The sequence below is a fragment of the Myotis yumanensis genome, unplaced genomic scaffold (genome assembly GCF_028538775.1).
Source record: "Myotis yumanensis isolate MYYU_CA2020_CCGP unplaced genomic scaffold, mMyoYum1.0.hap1 SCAF_2, whole genome shotgun sequence".
Classification (NCBI taxonomy): Eukaryota; Metazoa; Chordata; class Mammalia; order Chiroptera; family Vespertilionidae; genus Myotis; species Myotis yumanensis.
This window is the reverse complement of record NW_027223753.1, coordinates 118,839,610-118,864,106: the sequence shown is the minus strand read 5'-3', so window position 1 is coordinate 118,864,106 and position 24,497 is coordinate 118,839,610. Positions and strand designations below refer to the sequence as shown.

The 24,497-nt window shown below is 38.7% G+C and overlaps 1 pseudogene; it reads right to left on the bottom strand.

The window, feature by feature from the left end:
• Positions 1-23,689: 23,689 nt before the first annotated feature.
• On the bottom strand, positions 23,690-24,208 carry LOC139002069 (jun dimerization protein 2 pseudogene; annotated as a pseudogene).
• Between the last annotated feature and the right edge of the window lie 289 nt (positions 24,209-24,497).

Genomic DNA, 24,497 nt, shown 5'->3' with positions numbered 1-24,497 from the left:
TCAGTCAGATCACCTGTGTTACAATCCTTCAGGCTCCTCTGCTTAACTAGGGGCAAGTTCAGTCTCTAATCTGCAATCCCAGGTTAAATATAATACCTATTTTGTGAAGTTCAAATTAGTTAATTGGTGAGAATATTATAATAGTTTCTGGTCAGCTGTTCGCCAAACATTCCTCCTACCCCAAATAATAGAATACAAACAAAACAAAACAAAACAAAACAACAACAACAACAAAAACAATTTTGAAAGGCTTAAAAATAATTTCAAAATCTTTGCAACCAGTATTAATATATCTAAAAAGGGGCAGTTTATTATAGTTTTTGTTTTTTCAATATTGCTACTAATTGTTTAAACTTTTTTGCTATATGATTATGAAAAGGATAATCCATGCAAGAAAGACTTTTCTAAAAAGGGAAATTATGATATGTATTAACAGAATCATCAAAATTTAAAAATAAAAGTGTTATGGAATTTTGTCTGTTATCTTCTCAAGAGAGCCTTAAAACTTCTTGTACTGCCACTACACATCCTAAATTCATTGTTTTAGTATGTGCTTTCTCTTGGTTTTTCCATACCATTTCCCCCAATCTACTCTTAACAAATGCAGGGAAAGCCCCATTATAAGATAATATTGTCTATTAAATCTTGAGCTAGACTGGGAGCCCTCTGGGGTGGGTAGGGTAAGGCAATGTCAAATTCATCTCTTATCTTACTCATTGTGTTCCTAGCAAAAGGTCTCATCATAGTTAGAACTCAGTAAATGTTTATTATTACATTAAATTTTGAAATCTAATATTTAGAAAATGGCATGTCATGTATTTTATAGCTGTAGTTAATAGACAAGGTGTTAATTATTGGGCATGCTGAAATATGGTGTCCAATGCATATGAAAACAAGATAGACTTTTTTTCTTTACTGAAGTTGTAGCTATAGGCTGTACATTAATCATTAAATTAAATAATACTATGAATATTATAATTATTCTTTTTGTGGTGTTCTTCTTAATGTAATTTTACATGTACTGATTTGAATTCTGCAATGATTTTTTTCCAAAGGAGTTTTTAATGCTTATTTTCATCCTTGGTGGTGAGATGTAGGCAAAAATTGTGTAGATACTCTCCCACCCCCAGGCAGGAAATAGATATGGATATAATTTTCAGTGGACTACTGAAGCATGTTGCCCACTGAATTGGTCTAAGATTTTTGTCACTGGGAATAGGCAGAGTTTAGGTACGAATGGAAGAATAAAGGGAGGAAAAAAGCCCTAGCTTGAAGAAATATAAATTTTAGACTTTGACAAAGTTGAACTTGGGTCTCAGCTTATATTCTTGTAAAAGGAGGCAAATAAACACTCAGGTCAACAGGCCAAGGATAGGTTAGCTGAACATTTGTTCTGTAACTTGTGAAATATAAAGACAACCTATTACACAACTAAAGAGCTTTAGATAAAACTTTAAGGATAAGAAAAAATAAAAACAAAACAAAAACAAAAATGATAAATAGCAAGTTTTCTTATCTGACGTGTTAGTAGTTGAGTATGCTATTTTGCCCTTAGTCATTCTTAATATAAGAAGCATCACTTACATTTATGTACATAACATATGTGCATATATGAACATATATTCATGAATGTGTACAAAGAAAGAGCCTCCGTCATGATCCTTACTACTAATAAAATATAATTAACACTTCTCAATATATTCAAAACCACTTGGAAATCAGAAACACCTAGAAACCAGAGTACTTTCCAGGTTAATGAATAGACTTTAAAAATATATTTTTCAACAACTGATTTTCATAAAGAAAATCACCAGATAAAGATTATTTTTGAATGGCAGGTAGTAAAATATGGTTAATTTCCAATAACAATATGCTTTGTAGAAATGAGGTCCAACCAAGCAGTTGATATTTCTGTGAAGACTACAAAAAATTAATTAAGTTTTTGTTTTACATCTCAGTGGTAAAAAAAGAGTGTTTCTCCAGCAATTTTCTTACAGTATTTAATATATTAGTCATAGTTCTTCTGGGTCATTTGGGTTAAAGTTGGAAAGAAGAAAAACATAATCTCAATTAAGGTTATTTGGGAAACCTAAGTCTGATACTAAATGGTGAAGTTATCAGAACGTGCATTCTATGGTCAAAAAAAGTTCACTGAGTATATATGTGTGTATATATATATTTTTTTTTTGCAGAGAGGAAGGGAGAAGGAGAGAGAGAGAGAAACATCAGTGATGAGAGGGAGTCATTGATTGGCTGCCTCCTGCATGCCCTACTGGGGATTGAGCCCGCAACCTGGGCATGTGCCCTTGACCAAAATTGAACCCGGGACCCTTCAGTCCACAGGCCAATTCTCTATCCACTGAGCCAAACTAGCTAGGGCCAGTGAGCATATATCAAACCAGTTAATCAGCCTTATGATTGAATTGCCAGGTTAGGTCCTGCTCACCTCTGCACTATCTGCCATAGGCTCCCTTTGCTGCACACTCAGCAATTGCTAAGAGCCTAGTACACCACCATATGTTGAGTTGAATCAAGTTAATAGGATCTTGACTGAATATGTCATCTCTTAGTTTTGCTCAATAATTTGTCCCCCGAAAGAGATCTTTTGAACTATAAATCACATGCAAAAATGTAAATGTTATAATTTTCATTTCATCTTTCTGAACTATCACGTATCTACCAACCTAAACTATATAGCACACACCTGATACAGTCACAGTGTATTGCCTTTTTATTTTGCTCATTTTAAAGAAAAAAATAGACACATTTATTCCTGCCAAATATGTATTTATCCTTTATGTTTTAATGTATCCTACATATAAAATCTAACTTATGCTAATTCAATAGTGTCCAAATTGATAGTATATAAATTTAGTTTATAAATTAGTATATAAATTTAGGTATATAAATTTAGTTTATATAGACATTAGGCAACTGAAACCTTTTCAAATTAAATTTATTATTTATTCATTTTATTTTTTTAATGTAAAACCTTTTAGATTTTTATAAATATATATTTTTGTTGTTGATGGTATTACAAATATCTCCCATTTCCTCCCCCTTACCTCCCCTCCTCCCAGGGCATATTCACCCTCTCAGGTCTTTACCTCCCTATTGCCCATATCCCTGATCTATGCCTGCCCTATATAATAAAAGGCTAATATGCAAATAGACTGAATGGCGGACCAACCGAAGAACTGATCGCTATGACATGCGCTGACTGAATATGTCATCTATTAGTTTTGCTCAATAATTTGTCCAGGGGGGTGCATGCAGAACATGGAGGGCGTTGGCAGCAGGCAGCACAGTGTGCAGCATGGCGTGTGTTGGCAGCAGGAGGCAGAGCATGGAACATGGTGGGCGTCAGCCGTGGCGAGATGGTGGAGTAGATGAGCGGGGGTGGCAGACAAAGGTGGGACACTGGTCACTGTCATCAGGACGAGCCTCTGGTGGTTACTGAAAGTTCTTTGCTCCCCTGCACTGCAGTCCCGTCTGGCACTTGCACCTGCTGCCAATGTTGGTCTTGCTTGCACCCGCTGCTGACTCTAGAGCCGCCGCTCGCCCCCACTGCTGGCTCTGGCCCAAATCACTCCATGCCATCAGCGGGTGCGAGTGGGGCCAGAGCCATCAGCACATGGGAGCAGTGGTGTGGGAGCAGGGCTGCCAGCAGAGAGGGGACTGGGGGCCACGGTGGAAGGGGCCAGGCAGGGGCACGGAGAATGGGCCAAGACCTGTCCCTGTGCCCACTGCAGCCTTGTGGCCCACAGTTCTTTTCAAGGTGCATGAATTCGTGCACTGGGCCCCTAGTAAGTATATAAGTTCTTTGGTTTATCTATTCTTGTTCCCCCAACCATATGTCGAGGTATCTAGGTCTGTTCCATGCCTCCCTGCTTTGGGTCTTATTTTTTTGGCCAGTTCTTTTTGTTCATTACATTCCACAAATAAGTGAGATCATGTAATATTTGTCTTTCTCAGTTTGGCTTATTTCACATAGCATAATATTTTTCCAGGTCAATCAATGCTGTCCCAAAGAGTAAGAGATCCCTCTTTTTTATAGCAGAGTAGTATTCCATAGTGTAAATGTTCCACAGCTTTTTTTATCCATTGATCTACTGATGGGCACTTGGGCTATTTCCAAATCTTAGCTATTGTATAACACTGCTATGAACATAAGGGTGCATATATTCTTTCTGATTGGTATATTAGGGTTTTTAGGATATGTTTCCAGTAGTGGGATCACTGGGTCAAAAGGAAGTTCTATTTTTAATTTTTTTTGAGGAAACTCCATTCTGTTTTCCATAATGGCTGCACCAGTCTGCTTTCCCACCAGCAATGAACTGTGTTCCCTTATCCCCATATCCTTGCCAGCACTTGCTGTTTGTTGATTTATTGGTGATAACTGACAGATGTGTGGTGATATCTCATTGTGGTTTCAATTTGCATTTCTCTGATGATTAGTGACTGAACATTTTTTCCTGTGTCTCGTGGCCATTTCTGTCTTCTTTGAAGAAATATCTACTCAGGTCTTCTGCCCATTTTTTAAATTGAATTGTTTGTCTTCTTTTTGTTGAGTTGTATGAGTACTTTATATTTGTTGGATATTAACCCCTTATCAAATGTATCATTGGCAAATATGTTCTCCCTTTCAGAATTCCCTTTTAAATTTTATGGCCGTTTCTTTTACTATACAGAAGCTTTTTATTTTGATGTAGTCCCATTTGTCTAATTTCGCCTTAGTTTCCTTTGCTTTAGGAGATGTATCTGTAAACATATCACTACATGAGATGTCTGAGATTTTACTGCCAATGTTCTCTATAAGATTTTTATGGTTTCATGCCTTACATTTACTTTTTTATCCATTTTGAGTTTATTCTTGTATATGGTGTAAGTTGGTAGTCTAGTTTCATCTTTTTGCATGTGTCTGTCCAGTTTTCCCAGCCCCATTTGTTGAAGAGACTGTCTTGACTCCATTGTATGTTCTTGCCTCCTTTGTCAAATATTAATTGACCATATGGTGTGGGATCAATTTATGTGTTCTGTATTCTGATTCTTTGGTTATATGCCTGTTCTTGTGCGAGTATCAGGCTGTTTTGGTTACAATGACTTTGTTGTATAGTTTGATATCTGGTATTGTGATCCCTCTTACTTCATTCTTCTTTCTCAATATTGATGCAGCTATTTGGGGTCTTTTATGGTTCCACATAAATTTTTGGAGTGTTTGTTCTAGCTCTGTGAATATGCCATTGGTATTTTAATAGGGATTGCATTGAATCTGTAGATTGCTTTGGGTAGTATAGACATTTTAATGATGTTTATTCTTCCAATGTATGCACATGGTATATGCTTCCATTTGTTTGTATCTTCCTCTATTTTTTTTCAATGTCCTATAGTTTTCCAAGTATTGGTCTTTTACCTCCTTGGTTAAATTTACTCCTATATTTTTTGTTGTTGTTGCAATGGAGTATGGGATTGCTTTTTTAGTTTCTCTTTCTGAGAGTTCATTAATGGTGTATAAAAATGCCATCAATGTGTGTACGTACGTTGATCCTGCTACTTTGCCAAATTCACGTATTAAGTCTAGTAGTCTTTTTTATGTTTTATGTACAATATGTAATCTGTAAATAATGACAGTTTTACTTCCTCCCTTCAAATTTGGATGCCTTTTATCTCTTCTTCTTGTCTGATTGCTGTGGCTAGGACTTCCAGTGCTATGTTGAATAAGAGTGGTGAAAGCGGACATCCTTGTCTTGTTCCTGTTCATAAGGGAAATTCTTTTAGTTTTTGCCCATTGAGTATTATGTTGGCTATAGGTTTGTTGTATATGGCCTTTATTATGTTGAAGTATGATGTCTCTATTCCCATTTTACTGAGAGTTTTTATCAAAAAAGGGTGCTGAATTTTGTCAATTGTTTTTCCTCATTTATTGATATGATCATGTGGTTTTTATTTTTCAATTTGTTTATGTGATGTTTCACATTGATTTGCATGTATTGTACCAGCCTGCATCCCTGGAATAAATCCCACCTGATCATGGCATATGATCTTTTTAATATATTTCTGGATCTGATTTGCTAATATTTTGTTGAGGATTTCAGTGTATGTTTTCATTAGGGATATTGGCCTGTAATTTTCTTTCTTTGTAGCATCTTTATGTGGTTTTGAAATTAGGATAACACTAGCCTCATAAAAATAACTTGGAAGTGTTCCTTCCTCTTGAATTTTTTTGAATAGTTTGAGGAGGATAAGTGTTAGTTCTTTGAATGCTTGGTAAAATTCACTTGTAAATCCATCCAGTCTAGGACTTTTGTTTGCTGGGAGTTTTTAAATTACTGCTTCAATTTCATCTACTGTTATTGGCCTACTCCAGTTTTCTGATTCTTCCTGATTGAGTTTCAGAAGATTGTATGTTTCTAGGAATTAATCCATTTCACCCAGGTTGTCTAGTTTGTTGGCATATAGTTGTTCATAGCATTTGCTTACAATCCTTTGTATTCCTGTGTGTCTGTTGTTATATTGCCTCTTTCATTTCTGATTTTACTGATTTGAGTCCTCTCTTTTTATTTCTTGGTGAGTCTGGCTAGGGGTTCATTAATCTTTTTTATCTTTTTGAAGAACCAGCTCTTGAATTTATTGATATTTTGTACTGCTTTTTTTAGATTCTATGTCATTTTTTTCCTCTCTGATCTTTATTATTAACTTTCTTCTACTTCCTCTGGGCTTTTCTTGCTCTTCTCTTTCTAGTTTATTTAATTGTATGGTTAGATATTTTATTAGTCCTTTTTCGTGTTTCTTGTGGTAGAATTGTAATGCTATGAACTTTCCTATCAGGACTGCTTTTGTGGTGTCCTCTAGGTTTTGGGTGGTTGTGTGTTCATTTTCATTTGTTTCCAGGAAGTTTTTAATATCTTGCTTTATCTCTTGGTAACCCATTCATTGTTTAATAACATCCTATTTAGCCTCCATGTGTTTGAATATATTTGAGTTTTTTTTATTGTAGTTGATTTCTAACTTCATGCCATTGTGATCTGAGAAGATGGTTGGTATTATATCAATCTTCTTGAATTTGTATAGACTTGTTTTGTGGCCTAACATGTGGACTATCTTTTATAATGTTCCATGTGCACTTGAGAAGAATGTATACTCTGTTGCATTGGGGTGAAATGTTCTGTAAATATCGGTTAGATCCTTCTTATGTAGTGTGTCATTTAAGTTCTCTGTTTCCTTGTTAATTTTTTTGTCTGGAAGATCTATCCAGTTATGTCAGTTGGATGTTAAAATCCTACGCTATGACTATATTGCTGTCAATATCTCCCTTAAAGTCCATCCAGACTTTTTAATGTACTTGGGTGCTCCTATATTGGGTGCATATATTTTCTTTTTGAATCATTACCTTTAGTGTTATGAAGTGGCCTTTTTGTCTCTTGTTATCACCTTTGTTTTGAAATTTATTTTGTATGATATGAGTATTGCTACTCTAACTTTCTAAAAAATTTCCATTTGCATGGACTATATTTTTCCATCCCTTCACTCTCAGTCTATGTATCTTATGTTCTGAGGTGGTTCTCTTGTAAACAGCATATACATGGATCATGTCTTCTTATTCATTCAATCACTCTGTGTCTTTTGACTGGAGCATTTAAGCCATTTACATTTAAGGTTATTACTTATAGGTATTTACTTATTGCTATTTTTGTTTTCTTTATGGCTATGATCTTCTCTCTGTCCTTTTCTTCTTCTTAAAGCAGTCCCTTTAACATTTCTTGCTTTCCTGACTTGGTGGTAATGTATTCCTTTAACCTTTTTTTACCTGGAAAATTTTTTATTTCACTTCATTTTGAAATGATAGCCTCACTGGATACAGTAGTCTTGGATTTAGGTGTTTGCTTTTCATGACTTCAAGTACTTTATGCCACACCCTTCTGGCCTGAAGTGTTTCTCTTGAGAAGTCAGTTCTAATTCTAACGGGAACTACTTTGTATGTAATTTTCTTTCTCTCTCCTGCTGTTTTTAAGATTCTTTCTTTGTCTTTAATGTTTGTCATTTTAATTATGTGTCTAGGTTTGGGTCTCTGTCTTGATTGGGACTGTCTGTGCCTCCTAAACTTGTGTGACATTTTCCTTCACCTAGTTTAGGAAGTTTTCGGTCATTATTTCTTTAAATAGTTTCTCTGTTCCTTGCTCATCCTCTGCCCATTCTGGTATTCCTGTAATGTGGATGTTATTACATTTTATGTTGTCCCAGAACTCCCTTAAGATATCTTCCTGATTTTTATATTTTTTTCTATTTGCTGCTCTAAATGGGTATTTATTTCTACCTGGTCTTCCAAATCGCTGATTTGGTACTCTGCTTCATCCAATAGACTTCTAATCCTTTCCAGTGTGTTCTTCATGTTATATATACCTTTCATCATTCCTGTCTGGTTCTTGTTAATGTTCTCTATTTCCCTTTACATGCTGTTGTAATTTGCATTAAGTTCTTTAAATATCTTTGTAACTGTTGCTTTGAACTCTATGTCTGATAGGTTGCTTACCTCCATTTCATTTAGTTCTTTTTCTGGAGATTCTTTTCTCTCATTTGGGGGTTGTTTCTTTGTCTCCTCATTTTAGCTGTCTCCTTGTATTTGCTTCTATGTATTAGATAGAACTGCTATGCTTGCCAGTATTTGTGGGTTGACCTAATTTAGAGAGTGTCTTGAGGGGTCCAGTGGTGTAGTCTCTTTATCCATCTGAGCTAGATGCTCTAGGAATGCCCCCTTGTGTGCATCATTTGGGCTCTCCATTTATAATTGGGACTTGATTGTTGATGTCCTATTTGTAGGATCTATCCTCCAACTTGCTGCCAGTGAGGCTCCACCTCAATGTCATTGTGCCAACTGTTCAGTGGCCAGGGACTCCTTAGACCAGAGGCTGGGTCTGCCTTGAATCTCTCATCTTGGTTGACTCTGTTCTGAGATGTACTCCTTTCCCCCACAGATGTCATCTGCAGGTGCTTGGAGTCCCTCTGGCTTTTGTCTTGCTGACCAGTCTGGAATGGTGTCTGCGGTGGCAATCCAAACTGCTGTTTTTAGATTCAATATATTTAGATCCAAGCATTCTTCCCAGCCAGTGTGGCTCAGGGGTTGAGCGTTGGCCTATGAACCAGGATGTCACAGTTCAATTCCTGGTCAGGGCACATGCTCAGGTTGCAGGCTGGATCTCTGGTAGCAGGTGTGCAGAAGGGAGTTGATTAATGATTCTTTCTCATCATTGATGTTTCTACCTCTCTCTTCCTCTGTGTAATCAAAGCAATATAAGAAACAACAACATTCTGGAATATTTGCTATAGTTTTTCTTTTATGTAAGAATTTTTAACCCTATTACAATGATTTACATATTAATGGCAGCAACTCATCTATGTCAATTATAGTTTGAGAGGTAAAGATATCAAGATAAAATTGTGGACAATAAATAATAGATTAATTTAGAATATAAAGGACATTTTCCTTTTTTAAAGGCATAAAACAATATTTCTCAATGAAATTTTTCATGAGTTATTACTATTGGTAAGTATGTACAAATAAATCAATATACATTAATTTATGTATAGATGTCAAATACACAAACTTCATAGTGTAATGAGAAAAATATGGATTGAGAATAAGACAAATAAGAACTTAATTCTGGGTAATACATTCATTAAATATATAATAGCAGCCAACGTTTCTTAATTCTATTTTGACTCAGTTTTTCTTGTCCATAACATAAAAATAACACCCACATATATTTCATAAGTTTTCTCTGAAAAATAATGAGGTGATATATGTGATATTATGTGGTTAGTGAGATTTAATAAAAATAAATTAATCTAAAGAAACTAATATGGAAGGTGTTAATATGTGATAAATTTCTTCTTTAGAAATTATCTGGTCCTAAATACTTATTTGGTATTTCTATATTTCAGTGCAATGTTATTGGTTTAAGCATTCTAACTCGGACATTTGAAATACTAATATTGAGTTTACTACATTGATTTCTTGCCTGAGCCAAAGCATCAGTCCTCATGCATCCTAACCAGTTTTGTTTCCTGAAAAGACTCTCCTGTCACTTTCCAGCTTGTAGATTTAAGCTGGTGAAAATAGAAGCCAATCAAATGCTTGTCACCCATCCAGGCCACAAGGCTCACTTGTATGAAGACATTAGTGCTTCATCATGTTTAGAAGGGTCCTGCTAATCCTGATTTGGCTCTGAAGTGAGGTCACCTCTCAAATATGAATTAAATAACTGAATTCTGGCTAAAATTGTCTCTGGGTAATTTTCTTTCTTTAAAGGATATATTACATTCTTTTTAAAGAATAAGTTGTGGTCATACAGTGGCATTTTCTTAAAACCTCTCTTCCCGAAAGTAAAGGAAATGGTAGAGTTGGCCCCTTGAGAAAGTGATTAATCCCCTGGCCACAGAGAAGCAAAATGACAACATGGATAAATACCTTGTCTTTTAACACTATGCTTTAAGCTACTGTGGCTAGTCGCAGCAGAAATTGTAATGAGGGGTCTGTAGAAAATGGTTCTTCAGAACAAACCAGCAAAGCATTGGTGGGAATGTAAGAAAATGATAGTGTTCCCAGAGGAATTTCCTTTCTTCCAGGCTTACACTTTGAAGCTTCGAATCTGAACTTTTGAACTATGTTGGCTTTATCTTGTCCCTTTGGAGAGATTTGCAGGGTACTCTTATAATACATGCTATAATTTTGTTCTTAAAAATTAATGATACAATGATTTTCAAAGAAAAAATGTCTTGTTTCAAAAAATTCTACAATTAGCAAACACACACACACACACACACACACACACACACACACACACACACACGTCTTTCTGATATGATTGGCCCTATGGCCGTTTAAGAAAAAAAGTCCTCTTTGTTATATCTCCAAGGCTTCCAGTAATTTATTATAAAGCTTGTAAGTTATTATGTGAGGCTGCAATGCTCTCTTTATAACTAGGAAGAAGACAAAGGGCAAGCTAAAAGGGTAGAAATCAGAGAGAAAACCAGCATGTGGCCAGTTGAGGGTATACAATTGAAGCTGAATATATTCTTCAAAAAAGAATTATTTTTAACAACTATTTTCTTGATATATGATTCAGCAAATATGCTGGTTTTTTTCTTTTTTTTCTTTTTGGTACTGAGAGACAGAGAACATCACATTCTCTAAACTAATAAGATTAAGCTATTGAAACAATTTGTTGGAGCTTAGAGAGTCTCCTACAAAAAGACAGGTCTCGCAAAGACCCTCTATCTGTGCCTTGCAGTCTAGTTCAATTTCTGGTTTAGTATAATGAGAGAAGCCACAGTCACACAAAAGAGGACTGGATTTCAGTTAATCATTAAATTTCAAAGCATTGTTATTTTCCAGAAGGAATACTTTACCATTTTTCTATATTTATATGTTTTTGTATTGATTCTAAAAATCTGCAATATGTAAGGTCAAATTTCCTAAATACCTTAGTGAATTCTGCTATTTTCACTTATTTTCAAATCTCATTGGACCGGTTGATAGCTCCACCTTACAGTGAAGGAAATGCCCTTAACTTGCTTCTTGTCTTTGTTTAATAAATGTATAAATTTCCAAATGCTATAGTATCAAGACACACATTACCTACATTAAAACATAAATTAATGAAAAGCTTTTCATGCTGGACAGAATCAAACAGAGACTGATCATGCAGTTATGCAGCTGTCAATAAATTAACTTTTAAAAATGATTAAATTGGAAATATAAACTCTTGAAAAATGTAAATCACCAAAACAGCATTCTAAAATATAAACTTTGCTCTAAAAAGAATAACCTACTGACCACCAAAGAATGTCACATATTAAGCTGACAGTATCCATCAAGAAGTGATGAAATTATAATATTTATATGGTTTCAAGGCACACAATACAAACTTGGTGAAAACTTGATTACAATAGTATACCATCTTCAATTTTAAAAAATGAAATATTCAAAATTTATTATTCACTGGAAACTAGTAGAACAACTTATCAAATATGTCTAGAAAAAATATTATGTTTGAATCACTGCCGTAATCATTGACTTTTAACTAGGATATCAGATATTTTATTTTAATTTCACATGAACATAAATACATATAACACTTATAAAATGAGAAACAATAACTTAACTATTGTTTTTATGCATATTATAATCAAACAAATTCCCTAAAGGGAATTGTGAGAGTTCTGTAACATATTAATATGTTACATACGGGGGGGCAAAAGTAGGTTTACAGTTCTGAGCATGTGAAACACAGTTTATTTTTGTATTGTTATTAATTGTTGTATTAGTTTTCATACTAAGATGTTAAAACCTACTTTTTCCCCATCCTGTATGTTAATAATATATGTTATTAATATACATTCTCCTTCAATTACAATGATGTAAATGGCTTCTGGAACACAGTTACATATAATGATGTTAGAAATTTCATAAATATAAGACACATCTACAAGGCCAATCTAAAAAACACTATGCTTTATATATGTTTTGGAGAAATTTACCTTAACCTAGTTTGCCATTAATAAGTTCTCTCTCAATAATTATTGAATGAGTATTAGAAATATTTAAAAATTACTAGAAATATTTTTAAATAAAACATAATGTTTGAGTGCAATGAGAAATTTAGATATTCAAGTTCTGTCAAGCACCTTTTAATTCACTTCAAATATCAGAAGAAAAAATATAAAAAAAGCAAACAACAACAGAAACACAATAATATGTAAACTTCCAAAACCAAGACATGAAAGAATCTTGGCCACATTTCTAGCACTGCTGACAATGTAAGACCCTTGAGACTCATCTACCTTTGTCAGTATCTAAAGTGGAAATAAGCAATCTTCAGAAGCGGGAAAGGGTACTGTAAAATAAATCTAAATTCAATGTTTTTCTAGGTTTTGCTAATGCAATATGTGTGTATGTATAATTTTGATATGTCCCTTTACCTTTACATTCATCAGTATCTCTGTCTGTAAGATGAGCACAATAGTAGGTTCCTGACTAGTCTAATGTGAGGATTAGAGGGGTTGTGTTTTACAAGGTCTGGGCTGTGATGAACACTTAATCAATAATAGATTTAATGTTACATATTCTCTGTGCTTGCTATATAAGTGAATGCTGATTGATGTTGCGGTGACCCTGCACTTAATGCAGTCTCATTACCAAGGTGTCTCAAACAAATTTGTGATGTGTAGATGAATATTTTCCTCTACCACTTAAACATCCTCATTTTGCACCCATGGTAAATATAACCAATATTGTTTGATTGTTTCCTGTGTACCAGATATTTTATTTAATTTAACTCTCACAAGAATCCCAAGATAGAGGGATTAAGCTCATATTACAGAGGAAAATACTAAAAACTCGGGGGCAGTTGGAGGAGTAGTTTGAAGTCGTGACAGCGGGCCAGGCCAATATGTCTCAGTGGTTGAGTATAGACTTATGAACAGGGAGGTCACCATTTGATTCCCGATCAGGGCATAATGTCCCATTTGTGGGCTCAATCCTTAGTAGGAGGGAGGCATGCAGGAAGCAGCAGATCAATGATTCTCATCATTAATGTTTCTATCTCTCTCTCTCTCTCCCTTCCTCTCTGAAATCAATAAAAGTATATAAAAAAAATTTACAAGTCACATAGCTGGCAAGTGAAGAGTTAGTATTCAAATCCATACAATAATAACAGTGACTAAGCTCTTACCTTTAAACCATAGACTCTTCCACCTCTTATCCTCCCATTTATCAGTTATGTATTTGTTCATTTCTCTCTTCCCTGCATCCTTACACTTGTTATTAGGACCCCAATATTAGACACAGACAGAGGCATTACAACAGAAAGATTTAAAGCATACATGGTCTTAAGCTCTGGCTTTGCCATTAATTAGCTTAAGATCTTGGAAAATTTTACTTAACTGTACTATGACTCAATTTCGCACTATAAAGTGGGAAAAATGAAATAACACAGGTAAAACTGTGATCACAAGGCCGGCACATGTTAGGAGCTCAATAAATATTACATATGTATCATTTATAGCTTTGTGTGAATAAACCATTAGTTTGAGCATTTTAAACCATCTTTATGAGTCAATTAAAAGACTTGCCTACTTAAATAAATGTAAAAAAGTGCAAGTAGGAATAACTTATAGATATAGATAGTTCTACACTAGTGTCTACAAAAAGAATAAAAATTAGTATGAAATTAATAAGTATTAACTTAGCAATTACCTTTTGCATAATGACATTGTGGAAGTTTCTTTACAGACATTTTTTTTTACAGACTTTTTAATTCATTTTCTTTGATGATAGAGTCATACTTATTTATTTAATTTTTAGTGTTGAGAGTACTACTGACGTCCCCCCTTTTTCTCCTTTGCCCCGACCCAAGTGTTCACCACCCTATTGTTTGTGTCCCTAGGTAATGAATATATGCATATAAATTATTTTGTAGTTCTCTTGCTGCCTTTCCCTCTGAGATTCGCCAGTCTGTTCCATATTTCCATGCTTCTGGCTCTATTTTATTCATCAGTTTATTATGTTTATTAGATTCCACATATAAGTGAGATCATGTGATATTTATCTTTCTCTGACTGGTTTATTTCACTTAGCATTTTCATTTCCAGGTCCCTCCATGCTGTCTCAAAGGGTAATAGATCCTTCTTTTTATAGCTGCACTAGAGGCCTGGTGCCCAAAATTCATGCACTGGGCGGGGGGGTTGTCCCTCAGCCTGGCCTGCACCCTCTCCAATCTGGGACCCCTCAGGGGATGGTCAACTGCTGGTTTAGGTCTGATCCCTGAACCGGCAGTCAGACATCCCTCTTGCAATCTGGGACTGCAGGCTTCTAACCGTGAGCACCTGCCTGCCTGCCTGCCTGATAGCCTTTAACTGCCTCTGCCTGCCAGCCTGATCACCCTTAACTGCTCCCCTGCCAGTCTGATTGCCCTTAACCGCCTCTGCCTTGGCCCCCATCACCATGGTTTTGTCTAGAAAGAGGACCGGATGACCGGAAGATGTCTGGTTGACCTGGTCTAATTAGCATATTACCCTTTTATTAGTATAGATAGTATTCCATTCTGTAAATGTACAACAACCCAACAAAGTAAGACTTTCCATATTTCATTTTTATAGATGTGAAAGAGCAAATTCAGAGAATTTAACGTATTGCCTAAGCTTATACAACTATTAGTTGTCTGCCGGGAGCCGGTCCATCCTTGCTGTTTCAAGGGACCTGGCGTATATGGCATACTGTTCTTAATATGTTTGCTCCCTTTAGCGCCATGTGTTTTAACCAAGGTCACCTCTCCGAGAAAGGTTGTTTCCCCAGGTGGGGATCTTTCCCTGAGGTTAGGGAGGGGATAGAACCCCTTAATTAAGTGCCAGGCGGGTAGTTAAGCTACATAATCTTTACTCCCTGGAATGGAGATAAGAAACGCCCTAACCTTTGTAATAGAAATTGACAGGATTAAAATCGGCTGGTATAAATACGGATGTAACAAGACAATAAACATCAGATCCACATCAGCTCCTCATCAGCTCCTCATCAGCTCCTCATCAGATCCTCGTGAGATCCTAACCAGAACCTAGCCAGAGAACATGGCAAAAGATCCTGGAATGAACCTGGCTACAGAACTTCACTGGAGAACTTAGACAGAACATGGCAAAAGAACCTGGATAGAACTGGCTAAAGAACCTGGTGACTGAACCTGGCTGGAGAACCTGGAGAACCTAGCTGGAGAACCTAGCGAGAGAACATGGCATCAGAACTTGGTTGGAGATCCTGACCAGAACTTGGTTGGAGTTCCTAACCAGAACTTCGCTGGAGATCCTGGAGGGAGAACCTCGCTATGCTGATGAACTGAACGCTGACCCCATGCCTTTCCTTCTTCGCCGACTCTGTCCACACCTTTGGGGATCCCTGGACCCGTTGGGGTTGGACCCCAGCAGTTGTCAAAGAAATAATTTGGATTTTGAGACATATAATCTTCCTGTTGTTCTAATCTTTCTCCTCACACAAGAATAAAAATGCACAACTTCCCCTTGGTGGGAAACTAATTCTGCAATGTAGCTTTGCAATGACTGAGGAACAGTAGTGGGAACATTTGCAGTTGAATATGAAAACAAAGCAAATGAAAAGGCAAGGAAAATAGGGAAGGCTGAGGCCACTACCCTCCCAGATGTAACTGTAGACACTCATAGTCCTATTTCAATTCCAGAGGTCATCTTGCCAGAGCACAGGTCACCTTTGCCCATGGCACTGATAACCAGGTTGTCTGGATTCTCTTGGCAGTAAGTCTGAGGGAGACCTCAACTATAACACAGAAGATGAGTGGTAGCTTCAAGGTGATAAGCAGAAGACCCTGCTTTGCATTCCTGTTTCACCACTCTCATTAATGCACACTGTTGGCTCAAGCCTTTTGCTGACTCAGTGCTTATGTCTACTTCTTTCTCTTGTATCCCTTTCCCCCTGCAGCACTTGTGCTATGCAGAACAGTAGAAGCACTTTTGAAAATACCAAAAGAAAGGAGCTTAATCAAAGACATGTAGAGATGACATCTTAATAATAATTAATTACAAAGTGTCCCATGGAAATGTTTTTCAGTCATTAAAGAGGCAAGCCACTATTAGTTTCTAGTTGTTATAATAACTACAAATCACAACAGTAAGTCTAAACTGCTTGAAGCCCATTATTTTTTTTTTAATTTTATTAAATCTTTATTGTTCAGATTACATTTGTTCCTCTTTTTTTCCCCATAACTCCCCTCCTCCCAATTCCCTCCTCCCCCTCTGCCCTCACTCCCCACCCACTGTCCTCATCCATAGGTGCACGATTTTTGTCCAGTCTCTTCCCGAATCTCCCATTCCCCTTCCCCCGCCCCCAGAATAGTCAGTCCATTCCCTTTCTATGTCCCTGATTCATTGTAATCACCAGTTCATTCTGTACATCAGATTATTTATTCACTTGATTCTTAGATTCACTTGTTGATAGATGCATGTTTGTTGTTCATAATTTCTATCTTTACCTTTTTCTTCTTCCTCTTCTTAAAGGATACCTTTCAGCATTTCGTATAATACTGGTTTAGTGGTGATGAAGTCCTTTAGCTTTTCCTTATCTGTAAAGCTCTTTATCTGACCTTCAATTCTGAATGATAGCTTTGCTGGATAAAGTACTCTTGGTTGTAGGTTCTTGGTATTCAGTACTTTCAATATTTCTTGCCATTCCCTTCTGGCCTGCAAAGTTTCTGTTGAGAAATCAGCTGACAGTCGTATGGGTATTCCCTTGTAGGTAATTGAGTCTCTTTCTCTTGCTGCTTTTAAGATTCTCTCTTTGTCTTTTGCTCTTGGCATTTTAATTATGATGTGTCTTGGTGTGGTCCCCTTTGGATTCCTTTTGTTTGGGGTTCTCTGCGCTTCTTGGACCTGTAAGTCCATTTCTTTCACCAGGTGGGGGAAGTTTTCTGCCATTATTTCTTCAAATAGGTTTTCAATATCTTGCTGTCTCTCATCTTCTGGCACCCCTATTATTCTGATATTAGTGCGCTTGAAGGTGTCCCAGAGGCTCCTTACACTATCTTCGTATTTTCGGATTCTTTTTTCATTTTGCTTTTCCGGTTGGGTGTTTTTTGCTTCTTCACATTTCAAATCTTTGACTTGATTCTTGTGCTCCTCTGGTCTGCTATTGGGTATAATATTCTTTATTTCAGTCCGTGTATGCTTAATTTCTAGTTTCTTTATCATAGCATCGAGGGTCTCATTAATTTTCGTGAGGCTCTCAACAAGTTTATTGCAAGCCCTCAAAATTGCGTTTTTTAGCTCCATATCCTCCATTTCTGTCATGTTTTTTTGTCTCCGCATTTTTTATGCTTTCTTGGTGCACCCCCTTGTGGTCTTTGTGCACAGTCTTGTTCTAGTTAAGCCTTGATTGTTGTAGTTAATACTAGAGGGATTTGCCCACCAGGCCGACTGGCTGTGAGAATCACCTGTGTCTGCCCAGGAAAACTTCTGTCCTCTGGGGAGGTGCTAATTTAGCCTTTGCCTAAGGCGATCCAGCAAATGGCCCTGCGCAGGGCTTGGGCGTGGCGGGTCTCAAGGGATCAGCAGGGCGGGCAGAGGGAGCAGTTATGGCTGCTCTCAGTCCCGTTCCCAGAGGCTCTGCTTCACAGAACCCTGGCAGCCACTGCAAACTTCGGAGAGAAAGCTGCCCTTAGGTTCCAACTGATGCCGGACAATCCCGCTTCTCCCGTCTGAGTCTGAGTCCCTAGAGACTCACCCGGATCTGGAGCCCAAAGTCTGAGACTCACTTCCGACCATGCCCTCAGCCACCAGCCCGCTTTTCACGCGCACCTCCGCACCTTTAAATTTTCCACACTGCGCCTCCTCTGAGCCTCGGGACGCTGCTGTCTTTCCTTCTAGTTGAAGAGTCTCTCCTCAGCCAGCTTTCCTGTGGTTCTGGGTGATGTCTGTTCCGTCTTTTAGTTGTATTTTTGAAGTAGTTGTTTGCAGCAGCAGTCTCCGGTGTTTACCTATGCCGCCATCTTTCCCCCGATCTGAAGCCCATTATTTTAAGTGATACCCAGTTCCTTAGAGCAGTGGTCGGAAAACTCATTAGTCAACAGAGCCAAATAACAACAGTACAATGATTGAAATTTCTTTAGAGAGCCAAATTTTTAAAAATTAAACTATATAGGTAGGTACATTGTTATTAACTTAATTAGGGTACTCCTAAAGCTTAGGAAGAGCCACACTCAAGGGGCCAAAGAGCCGCATGTGGCTCGTGAGCCGCAGTTTGCCAACCACGGCCTTAGAGCACCAGAAACAACAACAAAAACACCCAAAAAAGTGGAAATATTAGAAACAGTGCCATTATACAGTATAGAAAACAAAAATTACTATCATTGCAAAGGGAAAAACAGAATATGATATGATAGAACCTATATCAGTCATCTAGTCAAACCACATTATATTACTTAGATGACATCTAGGGCAATGGAGATGATATATTTGGAGTATATTAAGAGCTGGATGAAATTCAAAAGGTCATCAAATAATTTGATCAATCATTTAAACCTAAATGTAAATTAAAACCAAAGCCAACTTCAGTGCTATCCATTTTTTCAACATTTCCAAAGAACATTAATAACCTTCACAATGTCATAGTTCACTTTTTAACTATTTATTTTATGGAAAACTTCCCTAATCTGATATTCACCCTTAAAGTTGAACTCTAAACCATATTTTTGTTCTGTGTTCTTTTTTCTGCTCTGAGTGAACTATATCGTCCTTTGTCTCGGTATCATAATTAGACTTAAGTTCAGTTGGTCCTGGAGGCAAGGAGAGTATAAAATTCAGAATCTTAAACTCAGTGTGACTTTTTGTTTCTTTGACTGGTCTTCATAGATTTTATGCTTAAAACTTTAAGTTTCTAGTTTAAAATCTTCATATCTCTCTGTAGCTTTTAGTAGCACTTTGATAATTCAGGTATTTTTGCTTCATGGACTTTTGCTCTAAGGACTATTTGGAAAAACAAAGGAAAACAAAAATGAACAGAAAAAAAGTTATTTGGAAAATTTTTTCTCTTGTCTATTATTATACTATCTATTGTTTATTGTCTATATAAGTTTAAGTAGTGTTGATATGAGCAGAGATGAAAAGTCCAATGAGCACATTTGTCAAATTTTCTGTGAAATATTTAATAGCAACTGGTCCACAGAAGAGACTTATATATATTTTAAAGAACTTTCTTCATTAGAATCATTTGGAGTTTCATCAATGCTAAGTTTCTTTTGTGGTAAAGGTATTTTTAATTATGTGCATAATTGTGGTTCTGTGTGCTTTCTGAAATTTTTATATAAAACTATTTCTGCATTTATTTTACATACTAGTAGCCCGGTGCACAAAATTCGTGTACATTAAAAGGGAATTGCCGAAACCGGTTTGGCTCAGTGGATAGAGCGTTGGCCTGTTGACTGAAAGGTCCCAGGTTCTATTCCAGTCAAGGGCATGTACCTGGGTTGCGGGCACATCCCCAGTGGGAGATGTGCAGGGGGCAGCTGATCGATGTTTCTCTCCCATCGATGTTTCTAACTATCTATCTCTCTCCCTTCCTCTCTGTAAAAAATCAATAAAATATATATTTTTTTAAAAAGGGAATTAATTGCCCTAACTGGTTTGGCTCAATGGATAGAGCATTGGCCTGCAGACTCAAGGGACCCGGGTTCAATTCCGGTCAAGGGCATGTACCTTGGTTGTGGGCACATCCCCAGTGGGGAGTGTGCAGGAGGCAGCTGATCGATGTTTCTCTCTCATCGATGTTTCTAACTCTCTATCCCTCTCCCTTCCTCTCTGTAAAAAATCAATAAAATATTTTTTTTAAAGGGAATTAATTAGCAGAGATATTTTAACATTGCTATTTGCCCTTTCTCTATAATAGAAATGTGAGAGATGACAGGAAATTAGTAAAATGTATATGAAAATAATATATAAATTTATTAATAAATAAACAGTAACAAAAGGATATAACAACAGAGGCATGATATAAAAATGACAAAACATGATATGAAAACAACAAAAACATGATATTAAAACAACAGTGATGCAAACAATGACTGATAAAGTGATTAAACTTATTCTAATATCTCCCTGTACACCATATTAAGAATGAAAACACTTTCAGAATGCTTGACTAATTTCCCTTGTGATGAAGTACTTAGAACTTTAACTGTAACATCACATGCTCTTCAAACTCGAGAGAAAGCAACATATAACTGACCATGTGCAAAAACGGGTTCAGGTAGGAACATGCCTACTCTGTCTAGAGTTTTTCCTTGTGATTTATTAATAGTCATCACAAATGCTGGCATCACGGGAAACCGTCATCAAATCAATTTAAATGGGAGGCCAGTGTCAGATGGGGACAAATTAATTCTTGGAATCAGAGAACAGCCTCTCCCTCTGCAGATTCTGTTAATACTTTAGCTTCGATAATGTTAGGTTGTAATCTTTTGATAATAAATCTGGTACCATTAGAAAAACCCCATTTACTATTGAGATTTCTCAATAGCATGATGATTGTACCCACTTTCAATTTTAATTTATGACACAGCATTCCTGAAGGAGTAATACTATTCAGAAATTCGATGGGGAAATTTTCCTTTGTTTCTTTGTTATGGGGTGGGGCCACATTAATAACAAAGAAACAGAATTAAAACTTTATTGTGGGGAGCCGCTACAGTGTGTTGGACAGGTTCAAGCCTTGGACTGAGGAGAGGGCACAGTCCTCTCATTGCCAAGTGCAAGTCCCAGCTTGGAGGGCAGGGCCCTCCCAGCACAATTATAGCCAACAGCTGTAGTTTTAAACCTGAACCTATGGTCCAAATATGTGGCCCCATGTGCCTGAGTGATGTGGGCTTGATAGAGTTCAGGTGCATGTAGTTGAGTAGGATTGAAACCCAGGAGAATGTTTGTAAACATCTTAGTCATGCCCTTACTTTGCCTCATAGCATCTGCTATAAAATAAAGGCATGGCTATGGGCGTGGTTGCTGTCTCTCAGAGAAGCAGCGTCCCACCGAGACCCAGCTTTCATTCTCTTGTCTGTCTTTTCTAAGCCTTTCAGCTGCCCCACTCAGGTTCACGCTGTGCTGTCGAAGCACACTTTAGAAAGATCTGCCTCCAGGCTCCCAGGGTGGGTTCCTGCCTCAAACTCCGCCCTTCCAGGAAACAGCTTCCAGGAAACAGCTTGGGGGAGGGCACAGCCATTGCCAAGACAACCCCTGTAGGACTGACTTCCTTCCACTTGGTCGTGGCTGTTCATCTGTATGTGAGGAACACCACCCATGGTTTTTATGTAAGTAGATTAATTATTTACTTATTTATTTTTAATTAAACTTATTACAATACAGGCTTCAAGTTTACAACTCAACAAAACATCATTTATACCTGCATTGTGCTCCCATTGCACCAAGCAAAGTCTCTTTCTGTCCCCATTCCCTGCTCATTTTGCACACCTCCATCTAATCCAGTGGTTCTCAACCTTCCTAATGCCGCAACCCTTTAATACAGTTCCTCATGTTGTGGTGACCCCCTACCATAAACTTATTTTTGTTGCTACTTCATAACTATAATTTTGCTACTATTATGAACCATAATGTAAATATCTGATATGCTATATGTGTTTTCCGATGGTCATGATCCCACAGGTTGAGAACCGCTATACCCTTTCCCTCAGGCTATCACCACACTTGTCTCTATGTGAATATGAACATATATATATATATATATATATATATATATATATTAGTATAAATTCATGTACTCGGGGGGTCCATCAGCCTGCCTGCACCCTCTCACAATCCTGGATCCCTCGGGTAGGGTCCCTATGCCTGGCCTGAGATCAGGGTCTATTGGGGCTTTCCTTCCCCCAGCTGCAGGCAGCTGGCCCTGCCCCCACTGCTGCCACTGCTTGTCATCTATGCAGCTCTGCCCCCCCCCCCCCCCCACTCCCTCCTCTGCCACTGGTTGCCTCCCTCTGAAGGTGGCAGGTATGGTGTGCTATGGCTTGGCTGGCCTGGGCCTCCCTCTGCGGGGTGATCGCTGGCCAGCTGCACACCTGCCACAGTGTCGCCAGCTGGTGGCCTGGGCCTCCTCTTTTTATTTTTTTTAAGTACGAGTAATGTTTACTGAGAGATACAGAACTGAGTACAGTGGGGCCTTGACTTACGAGTGTCCTGACTAACGAGTTTTTTGAGATACGATTTTTTGCTTTGAGTTGCGAGCTAAAATTTGGGTTACAAGCCAGCTTCAGATACCCCACCGCTAGTTGGCGCAGCAAACGTCACAGTGAACACCACAACATCAGCCCAGCATTCAATTCATTGTAATGGTGAAAATTGATTTGACATACGAGTAATTTGAGTTACGAGTTCCGTCACGGAAAGAATTAAACTCATAAGTCAAGGCCCCACTGTACTATGAAGGGCTTACCAGGATGGAAATGCACCACACCCTGCCCCTGCCCTGTCAGGACATCCAGTCTGTAAACATTCAGTGAGTATGTGTTTGGAAGGGCGCCCCTGCCTCGTGCCCACAGCAACTCCAGCAGGGCCAGTGAGGGTGCACCCCGGCTGCCACTCTGAGCAGGACTGAGCTGGCCCACGGTGGGTGGGTACATCAGGGCCTGGCACTGTGCCCTTCTCCAGCCTTGCATTAGGATCAGGGTCAGGGTCAAGGCTGGGAGAGGCAGATTGCAGTTTTACTCTGAGTTCCATACTCAGTCTAATTTTGGTTGCAACTCATGGCTTTTCCTGGCTGCTCCTTTGGGAGGTTCTTTGGGTGGGTGCCCTGGCGGAGAGGCCGGAGAAGTGCCCACAGCTGCCTGGTTGGGCATCTCTCTGGCCCAGAACTCTGTCCTGCCTCCTGAAAGCATGGCCCCAGGCAGAAAAGGCCCCCCTCAGGACTACTTTGGTCTCAGCGCTTGGTCCTGGGTTTCATCAGCCTGGGTTTCTTCCCCTGGTGTGGCTGATCTGAGTTTCACAAAAAAGCCTGGCCTATGTTGGCTGTGCTGAGCCTCATTGAAGAGTTTTTCATGCAGCAGGGAAGAGCCCTCTGGAACCCTCCTCCTCCTCCCTCTTCCCATCTCCTCCTCCTCTTCCTCCTCCCAGCCCATGATCACTTCTTCTCCAGCTGCTCCAGCAGTGGGTTGCCTTCTGAGTCGGGGGTCTTAACGCTGTCGGTCCTGACGATGCAGGTGGGGCGATGCCGGTTGTGCATCAGGATGAGCTGCTGCCGCTCCTGCTTCAGCTCCTCCATCTGGGTTTTCAGCTCCGCATTCATGAGCTCCAGCCTCTCAGATTCCCGCTGCAGAAACTCCGTCCACTCCTTCTTCTTGTTCCGGCACCGGGCAGCCACCACTTTGTTCTTTTCCAGGTGCCTTTTCCTCTGCTCCTCTTTCTTATCTAGCTCACTTTTCACAGGTGGAGGCCTCTTGCCAAGTTTCACCTCCAGGAAGTGCAAAGGGGCGATCATGGCCCCAATGTGGCGGATGTCAGCATATTTCAGCTTCTCTGCAGTCAGGGCCAAGCTGGGGAGTCCGGTCAGGGGGCTGAGACCTGGCAGAGAGCCTGCAGTCATGGAAGGGTCCGAGATCTGCCCAGGGACCATAGCAGGAGGAGTGGCAGTCCAGCCCTGCAGAAGCCACAGGGGGAGGCTGTGACCCTGGGGCCTGGGCCAGGCTGCAGGCGCCATGCCCGCTCAGGAGCTGCAGTAGCGCCAGCCACTCCCTGCAGCATCCACTGCTGCCAGCGCCTCCTGTGGCAGCCTCCTAGTGTTCCTCTCACAGGCTGTGGCCTGGGTCTCCCTCTTTGAGGCAATTGATAGCAGGGCTTTGCCTGGCTGCCTCATCACCCCTAACCATTTGTCTGCCTGCCTGATCGCACCTAACCACTTGCTGGAGGGAAGAGCCAGCCCTGTGAGGGGC